We start from the raw sequence: 10,777 nt of genomic DNA on the forward strand, positions 1-10,777 counted from the left end.
CCAGCTGAGCTAAATGACACCCCAAAATGTTTATTTTTAAGACTTTGTCGAACATCCTTTGCAGACAATGGTTGTTTGAAGTCTAGAGCCTTTTCTCCTTTGTGATGCTTTGCCAGGCCTTTACTGCAGCTGTCTTCAGTTGTTTGTTCTACCTGAAGTTTTGTCTTCAGAAATTAAAATGCATGCTTGATTGGGTTGAGATCAGGTGTTTGACTTGATCATTGCAGAATTTACACTTCTTTGTCCTAAAAAAAAATGTTCTAGATCATCGTCCGTCTGTAAAGTGAAACACTGTCCGGTCAACTTTGCTGCATTTGTCTGAATCTGATCAAACAGTATATCATGGTTCAGAATCTGAATGTCACACCTGGAATCAACTCTGAACTTTTTACCTGCTTAATTGATGGAGAAATAATAAATGAACAGCTCACATTTATGAAACAGCAGTGAGTTCAGACTGTCAGGAGGAAAGTGAAAGTGATCTGAATGTGCAGGTTGAAGGTCATGTGGTGGGAGAGCTGTGAGGGTCTCACAGTCAGTCAACTTCACACCTTGCAAAATGTGAGGAGTGAGCAACATGGAAAGTCACAGTGAATGTGTGAACCTCCCTAACAACCGCATAGACTGCTGATGATAGCGGGCAGCCCTGTTCAAGAGACTTTTAGAGCGGGACTCAGTACTTCTTAGACTACATGGACAAATAGTATGAATGCTTTTACTGTGTAGTTTTTTTTTAAAGGTATTTTTTGGCCTTTTTGAAGCTTTATCGTATAGAGACAGGATGTGGGATAGAGATGGGGAATGACATGCAGCAAAGGGCCACAGGTCGGATTTGAACCCTTGACCACTGCGGCAAGGACTGCCTTTGTACATGGGGCAAGTGCTCTACCAACTGAGCTGACCAACACCCCTATTGTGTGTTCTGATTGACACCAAACTCCAGTTTAGACAGAACACCCCCAGATTTAAACATTTCCAACATTTTTCCTTTTTGTTTCACTATGAGGAGTTTTATACACTTTCATTTTGAATGGACAAGAGATCACGGTGCAGCCATGAATCAGAATGGCGTCTTTGCTTTTTGCAGCTGACATGGTTCTGTAAGCTCCATTAGACTGGACCTTCATCACACACTAGGGCGGTTTGGAGCCAGGTGTTCCAGATGCAAATATAAGTTTCTGTTTTAAGTGTTCTTTAACACCATGTGTCAGTGCTGACAGCTTAGAGGAATAATAATGCATATGTTTCTCATCTCTGTTACAGCAAAAAAAATGTTTTATGACAGAAATAAACACTGAAAAAAAATCTTTGGTGTATTTATGTCTTGAAATAATGCACATGCAAATAAATATTTTCCTGTTCTTCACACTAAGCTGCTTCTCTCAGTCTCTGTTTCTCCACCTGTCAAGTGTTTACAGTGATAAACAGGAACAGGTACAGATTTGATTTCTTGGTCCTGGGCCAGATTCTTGTTAATTTTTTACTTGTTTGAACTTTGAGCTTTGAGCTCAGTGGAAATTCCATTTAGTGTTAAGGTCAAACTTGGAACTTAAGCCAAAAGCTGAAGCTGCTTTAAAGCAGCTGTGTAGCTGGCCATTTTTGACAATTTGAGTCTAAAATCAGGTTTTAGAGCACAAATCCAGCTGTTAACCAGGTTCAAAAATTCACTGCAGAAAGCAAAAAACAATAAGCACTTTGTTGAGCAGTTAGAGTAATCTCTACATGAATGTTGTTGTCTTTTAGTTTTCAGATGGAGTCCTCGATTTGGATTTTACATTTCACTTCATCTTAATCTCAGTGAGACGTCATCTTCATGAAAACTGTGATCCAGACGTATAAAATGATGTTTGGAAGAAATCCTCGGACAGCTGCATCATTGCTGGTAAATTCATTTGTTATTCCTTATCACAGCTTTTATTGCCTGACAGCAGTTCCTCCATCATCTTACTCCTCATCCACCTTTCTTTGTAGTCTTTTTCCTTCTCTCTCACAGCTACAAACATTGCAGTGTCAAGAAAAGAGTATCATCAGAGGGGCTTCTCATCTTGACTGAGTGATGAGCAGGTGCTCTGCCTTTAACCTCTGTGGAGCTAGTTAAGCAGTGGTGGGCGTGTAAGTTCCTTTACTGTGGTCACAAGGTGGTTGGTGTTAGATGGCAACACACAGCGTGCCTGTGAACGCAAAATACAGAAACAGAAATGATAAGAGTAATATGTAAAGAGTGAATGAATGTTACAGCAATATTACACGAGTGTTCTTTAACATCATCACTGACATGACAGTGATGCGGTCAGGGTCCCTTAGCGTCACCGAGGTGCCAATAATAAGATAAAGCTCACCTCAGTTGTAATATTGCGATTATACAACAATTATACCAACTTAAATAAAATATATAATAAAAAGATATTCATGTTTTGGGGCAATATGCACTCTTGCTTGCTGTCTGTTCTGTTTCTATAGAGATACATGGGGCCTGAGTAACACCTAGAAAACAATCAGCAGCAGTAGACTCCTATATGTAATGGAAACTTGTCTGCAAAGGATGTTCGACAAAGTCTTAAAAATAAACATTTTGGGGTGTCATTTAGCTCAGCTGGTTGAGCTTCTGCTCCATGTACAAAGGCTCAGTCCTTGACACTGCGGCCCAGAACAAATGTTCTTTATCCCGCAGTGACTTCCAACAACTCCCCTGAACTGTTTCATTAACAAACATATCTGTAGTGTACAGTGAAAACATGAGCTCTGTCACATGACATCTATATGATTATATAACATGTTAGTATTGTTTGCTATGTCTAATATGTTTCTTTGTTTGTAAATTAGACTGTAACATGATTTATGCTTTAGATGGGTTATATGTCCAATTAATCAATCATCTTTATGGCTCTGCGTGATCTGAGCAGCTCTCTGTTTACATAGTAATCAGTCCACCAGAATTATCTTCAAACATCTGTCTTACTTTTTACTTTCGATTTAGCGTCGCTCACCTCTCTGAAAATAAAATCCAGTCATTAAAAAAACTAAATAAAAAAAAAACAACTTTCAGTCTCAAAGTCGCAGCTGGTGACTGACAGTGTCAACAGTGTAACAGCTCAATGTAAATGTGTCACTTTATCGTCAGTACTACGTGTTTAAAAAAAAACTCCCTCGTTCTGCTGTTTATACCGTAACAGGACCGGAGACACACACACACACGTCTTACTTCAACATCATTTTACAGATACACTCTTTAAGAACATATAGAATATATAGAATATATAGATGACACAGGACAAAACATTCGACGACTTACCTGATCTGCTGGCAGAGAGACAAAGTCCAAATGCTGTGGACTCGGAAATTTGGTGCTCTTTCAAAATAAAAGCCCAAACAGCAGCATTGAATGTAACACTGGTTCACTGTTCTAATTCCTCTATACATTCATACACTGACTCACATTTTACTAAAATATTTCACATCTTAAATTACACTACATTGTGCAATCATGTCTATTATCTACTATAAGTACCTCCTGCTGTATTCTGTAAAGTACCTCCCTCTTTTTTTTTTTCCATTTTAGGAATGAAGTAGAGGTACTGCTGAGCTTTCCTGCCTGTGGTCTCCCGGTCAGGACGTCCAGCAACCAACAGTGATGCAGGAGACAAGGAGCAAAATGTACCAGGCTTATCCACAGAAAAACAGATCTGTATTTTAAAAAAAAGCAGACTCCTAAAGTCTTTTTCACAAGGTAGCATGATTTCCCAGGGAACAGGTGAAGAGGATAAGTCCAAACAGTGAGTTTAGGAGCGTGTGTGTGTGTGTGTGTGTGTGTGTGTGTGTGTGTGTAAAGTTCTGTGGTTTAAGTAATAATAATAATAATAATGCATTTTATTTCAAAGTGCCTTTCAGAACACCCAAGGACACTATACAAAGACAAAAAAAACATAGAAATACAAAGAAAAAAGGCAATACACAATAAAAAGCACAGGCTGTAAAATATAAAACAAAAAAAATAATTAAAAGTCAAAGTGCATAGGCTAACTGAAACAAATGAGTTTTCAGTCTAGATTTGAAGAGGGGTAAAGAGTTAATATTGCGGATGTCAGGGGGTAGTGCATTCCAGAGTTGGGAATGCACTACCCTAAGTAGTAGTTCAGCCAATGGAAGACAGGTGTGTATGCAGGTGAGTACCAGGGGTGCGGTCGAATAGTAAAAAAAAATCAGCTCCTCATCCTTTCCTAACCACTTTTCCTTGACCCCAATAGAAAACATCATAAGGTCAAGGAAACATGTGACGGTGAACGTTATTGACGTGATCTGTGGTAAAACTACAAAGTTCAGATGGACTACAAAACGTGCACCTGAGATACTCCCCATATGTTCTTACTGTGTTTTTAATGCAGGAAACATAAACATGGACAACAATCTGACAGTATCAATGTCAGAATTCAAATAATAAATGAATATTGTCCACCTGTCACAGAAGTCAGATTAAGTGTTTGTCATGCTGGTATGGTCGCTCACCATCCTGTCCACTCATATAGTTATGGCAAAGATATATGATTAATAAGCAACAGTAACTTCATGATGATCTGCAGGACGCTGGATGTCACAGTTAGAAACTGTTTTTACTCTGTGTGTGAACGCAGCTCCACAGTCAACAACAGAACAGACTTTATATTCAAAGTTTTTACATCACGTCAACACGTATGTTCATATTCACACGCTCTGCAGTCTGCATCACACTGTTTAAATAAATTAATGTTTTCTTTCTTATGTCTAGCTTTTGTCGCTGCTGCAAGAAATTGTGGGACGGCATTACCACCTTTCCTTTTGTAAAGGATGGTCTGGTGTATCATATACTAAAGGAGATAATAAAGGGAGCATTGAAGCTCCTTTCCTTTACAGTTTGAGAATTCAAACATCATGTCATTTCACTCAGTGAGGAAGGTTCCTAATCAAATTTGACTATTCGACCACACCCCAGGTTGAATGTCATAAATGCAGTGGAGCAGAATACAGGGAGGTGGCAGAGACAGTTCACTGAGGAGCACTCAGTGAACTGAATGAGGAAATGTGGATTGTTACATCAAGTTGTGTATGCAACTAAAGCTAATTGAACATGAGCCACAGTGTCATCACATCATAAATATTTACTTTTTAAGATTTTGAAAAAAACTCTTTTGTCAAATGATGATCTCCTGTCGATGTGGCCGTCAGATCAGAGAACACTCAGTGTTTCAGTCCACAGTTACACTTATCAGTTAACACTGATTTTCATCTCACGTGGAGGACTTGTCATTCATTTATTTTTCTACATTTTTTAAAACATGAACTTATCCTCCTGCGACCCCGTGTCCTCATATGGAGACATTGGAGTTTGGCTTCCCTACACCATAATACTTTATTCTGCTCAGCTTAGACCTATTGTCCTCATTCAGGGACAGTTACTGTGCTGTCTAGTGGTCAGAGATGTCTTTTTTTGTGAAAACTACTAATTGTTCAAAGACAGTGCTGAGTTTTTATGAGGTTTATGAATTGATATTAGAAATTAAAAATGCACACCAAAAAAAAAAGAAGCTTGGATCTCAGGAGGATAATCTGGATAATGGTCTATGATTTGCTCATTTGTTTATGTTTGAGTTCATTCATGCTCTCTGTTACTATCTCTCTCGGCCCCCTCGTGGTTTGGATCCTTTGTTTTGTCTTTTCTTTTAGCGTGCACCATTCTTCACTATTTTCCACCCACACTCACACACATCTCATATGTCAGATCTGTCTTTATTTAATAACTTGTTTCATCTCAGACAATGTATTTACATATCAGTGCTCATTTACATTCTCAATGATGTATAACAAATCAAATGTAGTTTCTACAGTGTACAGTGAATCATATTCAGTATATTCAGGTCATCTGTGCAGTGTATGGCTTACACAGCTATGACGACACTAAAGTGATGATGCAGTACAGTAGTGATGTGTCGGTCGTGAACGATCCGGTTCTAAGATAATAAAGTGAAAGTTCATCTTTGAAGGGAACGACGGGATTTCGGGAGCCGTTTTTTTTTTTCACTTCGGTGCCTCACTGTCTCGTCTCCCTGACACTCTCGCTCTTGCCATGCATGCTCTCATCTTGACCAATCACGTTCATTTAATTAAATTAAATTAAATTAAATTAAAAAAGGTGGAGGAAAATAAAACTAGATGGAAAAAAGTTTTTTTCTCCACTTTTTTGTGTGAAAGTCATACGTAATTGGTCAAGATGTATAGCAGCAGACACGGGAGGGGTGACACACACACACACACACACACACACACACACACATTAGGTCTTTATTTTCATAATTTATAATTTATTTTGTGGCATTTTTTTCAAGGTTGAGTGTGTTTGTAAAATAAAGCGATAAAGGATAAACATTTGATTTCACGTATGTATTTTACATTGGTAATTCATTTTTTCAGGCAGTTTTGCATTATTTTGGTAAATTAATTAAATAGTAAATAAGTTTTATTTATATAGCACATTTTTACACAGCATGCACTGACCAAAGTGCTTTACAATGTCAAAAATGAAAAAAAATATAATAACATTTAAAAATATAAAATTATAATAACGATAATAATAACAGCACACCACACTCCACACTTGCTGCATATTGTAGTGTTTTCATTATGTTTCTGACACTGACTGATGAGCTTTCATTAATGGCTATGACAGTTAAAAAGGTCCCAGTGCTTTAAACTTTTATTCTGAAGGCGTACCGGAAGCCTCTACATTTAAATGATGCAGTGATGATGAACAGCCTGTAGGCATTACTTTGTTTGACCTGTTTTACTTTCACATTTGCAGTACTGCTCTGTTTCTTCCTCCCTTTGTCAGATCACTGCATGAAAACACTTTCATGTTCTCTGTTCGATTTTTATGACAATATGTGAAAGTCTTATCATGGATGTGCTCATCTGATGTTGACTAAGTAGTTATATAAGTTATATCATGTTCTGTATTTGCACGTTACATACAGAGCTCTTATCTGTGTCCTGTAAGTTGCAGATAAGAACGCAGCAGTTTTCATTGCAGACAATTTATTGCAGTTTTTATGCTCCAGCACACACACACTGAAATTGAAATAGTTTAAATCTAATTTAAATAGACATGTTAAAGTTTTAGTAACAGTTCTGTACCTTTGTATCTTGCTTGATGTTGGATTTCTGCTGCTCAACAGTTCAACAGCTCCTTTGTTGTATTTTCTGTTTACATTTTATAACAGTGTGTGGTTTATTTCTGTGGTCTTGAGATCAGTCTAACCCTGAAGAGGATGTTGTCTGCTTGGCAGCATATGTTGTTAAACCTGAATATATTGTTCAGCATTAGTGACGCCTTCACAAATGTGCAGGTCAAACAATGGACTTGGACCCCGAACAAAGAAGTCAGAAACACACAAATTACCTGACAAGTCAAACTGAATGTATTTAAACAGTGTGATGCCGACTGCAGCAGAGAGAGAGCATATGAATAAATAATATAAAAACTTTGATCATGAAGCCTTGCTGTGTGTTGTTGATTGTAGAGCTGCTTTGACACACAGAGTAAAAACCTTTTCTAACTCTGACGGACATCCAGCGTTCTGCAGATTATCATGGAAGTTACCTTTGATTATTAATCATCCACCTTTTGCCATCGCTAAGATGTTTATAAATGATTAGACAGGACGTGAGTGTGAGCGACCACACTCATGACAAAGTGTGACAAACACTTCATTTGATTTCTGTGGACAAAGTGGACAATATTCCTTTATTATTTGAATTCTGACGTTGATAATGAAGTCATATTCTTCAGTGAGTTGTCCACGTTTAATGACACGACCCAGTAAGAGCAAAAGTATATCAGATGCATGTTTTGTAGTCCATCTTCTGAAGTTTGTAGTTTTACCAAAACACTTAGAACGATACAGAATCTGCTGTCCTGGTTCATGATGACATTTGAATCTGTAACGTTCATTATAACTGTCACATACATAGAGAAATCTAAAAAGTCATGAGCCTTAAAGGCCGAGTAGCTAACAGACAGCTGTTTTTGAGTAAGTTTGGTGACAGAAAAATAGGATTGTATCTGTTATTATTATTAGATTAGATTTTTAGATTTGTATATTTTATTTTATATTTTTTACATCTTTTACTTATATTTTATATGTCATGTTTATGCTGTTTGCACGGGATAAGAGGGAAACATATACATATAGCAGAACTGACAATAAAGTTGACTTGAACTTAAACTTATGTATATATTACTAATTAGGCAAGGGGAACATGCTTGTTATTTAATACACTCATGCCTGTCTGGTGATCTGCAACCTGCTGAGCCCATTGTTTAACAGGGCTTTCATGTAAATACTTTTCACGTACTTGTTCTAATAACATTGTTTTCAGTTCTAAATAAAGGAGGGAAGTGGGTCATGGGGAGAATGCTTTAGACAGGAAAATGTGACATTGTTCCTTCTTTCAGTTCCACAATAAAACCAAAAGCTGTGAGTCTATGCACTTGAGGTATAAATGTAGGTGTTTAAGGATTATCATGGTATCCTGATATTCAGGTGGGTGTAGTTCCTCCCCCTGCTTCTTCTTAAAGTCCACTGTCATCTCCTTAGTCTTGCTGACGGCAGGAGGTGGTGGCTGTGGTCTTGACACCAGCTGGTCAGATTCTCTACTTCCTTCAGATCAGTTTCTTCATTGCTTCCATTTATCAGTACAGTACAGCAGGGAAGGAGGGTGGATCAGATATGTTTTTCCATCTAGCCACCTCAAGTCAGGAAGTCAAGGATCCAAGGTGGGTGCCACTGGGTGATAGCCATTCAGGCAGGATGGTGGACTGTTTGAAGTATGTGGCTATGACAGACTGATTCAAGCACAGGTTATATATCATTGTAACTATAGCGATAGTTGGTCAGCACAAAGATTGAGGACCTGTCCACAGATTGACATCTGCTCCTGCTACCTTTACCAGTATAAAAGCCCTCCTTGTGTACAGGCAGCACAGAGGAGGAACTGTATCATCTGACTGGTCAGTCAAGGAATTTTCTGTTCTGGCCTCCCACACGTGGGGGTTTCACAGGGTCAAGTATATGCTGTGAGGTGTAGGGACAATATTAAGTGTTTGGTTGTGAGAGACACTGACTTCTCTTCTTGAGTCAGAGCTGTATGTTTGTGTTCAGGAAAGCAGGCGCCATTCTGATCATGACTCTGATAGCTGAGGTCAGAGGATATGACTGTCTCGCTGACTAGACTCATCAGATAACTCAGAATCCTCTACAGAGTCACGTAACAATGTCGGACATACAACATATTACTGAGTAGTATAATATTCTGAGGTCAGCTTCTTCAGAATTGAGGTGGCATCAGGCCATAACAAGAGTGTTGATACATCCTCCATTCTCCTTGGCCAAGTTTCAATAAACCTTTCAGCAGAAACAATAATGTGGAATTAAATTCTAGATATATGATGTCTTGGAATGATCCACACCCAGAACAACTCATGTCAACTCACTTCTTCAGACCTGTTGCTGCATGTAACCCAAGCTCGATTTATGCTGAGCTTGTAAGACTGAATATGTATCACGTCTCCTCACTGCCTTGTCAGCTTAGTCAAGTGAATCAATGAATTCACACAGGATCAGGCATTGTGGCAACTCGTAGCAGGTTTATTCGGTGGTGGGGGGCTGAGGGGAGCATAGGTGGGTTGCTATGTGGGTGTCTATACGTGCTGAATGTAACCGCTGGGGAAACAATCAGGAAATAACTTTTGATTTCTCTGATTAACAGCTTTATTGAGGCTGGCACTCGCTCACTGTTGTTACTGTATGTCTCTCTCGACCAAACTCTATCTAAAACCATCAGAAACAAATCAAATTAAACTTCATGTCATTATTTTGAGTCAGATTTAGAAGCTGGTACATGAAACAAAGACGGAACACAGACATGTATATTATCAGAGTTTAGTCCATGAATCTACCTGGATAGTCTCTGCTTCAGAGACATTTCAGGCTGTCTGTTTGACCGATCTGAGTGTCTGATTGGCTTGCAGAGTGTGACGTTGGGCTCCGTTTTCCCATAAGTTGGATCTGGATCAAGCCACCCGCACACCGGCGCATTTTTTTTGCTGACACCCCCTGCGTGCGGGTGCAGAAACAGACAACCCCCACTGAAATGAATGGAAAAACCTCAGTTTTTCCCGGAGCACCTGATCCTATGTGAATCCAGCCTAAAAGCATTACAGTAACTGTATAGGCTACAGTAGGCTAAGATTTCAAACTGTGCAGACTTAAGTACGTCTCACAGATTCTTGTTTAAATGTTGTATGAACAATTCATTAACCACTACAGATTCATGTGTACAGTCAATCATTTAAAAAATTGCAAGAGACATTAAGAGAGAGGGTTAGGGTTAGGCAGGTGAGAGAGTTGTTCTCTCTTTCGGTTGTTTACAGAAAGGTCATGCAGACAAAAGCAAACTGTCATGCCTAAAGTTAGGCACACACACACACACACACAGGCTGAGAAGTGATACTGAAGTGATATTCTTAAAGTCCGTGTAAAGTAAGAATAGATGTTATGAGTTTGTATTAACCGCTCAGCCCAATTTAAAACATGTCAGATGAGTCAGAAAATGACATGACTAACTTTGAAACACTCGATCGAGATGAATTCATCTCCATCTCTCTGCTAGGGGTGCAAGGGAATGCTCAGGGTGGCCTCAGCGTGTCATCGAGCCACCATTTAAGGACCGCCCACAAAATCCTGGACTG

The 10,777-nt window shown here is 38.8% G+C and overlaps 1 long non-coding RNA gene across 1 annotated transcript in view; it reads right to left on the reverse strand.

Moving 5' to 3' along the window:
• Positions 1 to 7,390, reverse strand: part of LOC109137405 (uncharacterized) — a 45,284-nt gene extending 37,894 nt beyond the window's left edge. Inside the window, exon 1 of the long non-coding RNA XR_003463802.1 lies at positions 7,162 to 7,390. This is a non-coding gene — a long non-coding RNA (uncharacterized LOC109137405). The remainder of the gene's footprint in view (positions 1 to 7,161) is intronic.
• Positions 7,391 to 10,777: the final 3,387 nt, after the last annotated feature.

The sequence above is a fragment of the Larimichthys crocea genome, chromosome XV (genome assembly GCF_000972845.2).
Source record: "Larimichthys crocea isolate SSNF chromosome XV, L_crocea_2.0, whole genome shotgun sequence".
Taxonomy (NCBI): Eukaryota; Metazoa; Chordata; class Actinopteri; family Sciaenidae; genus Larimichthys; species Larimichthys crocea.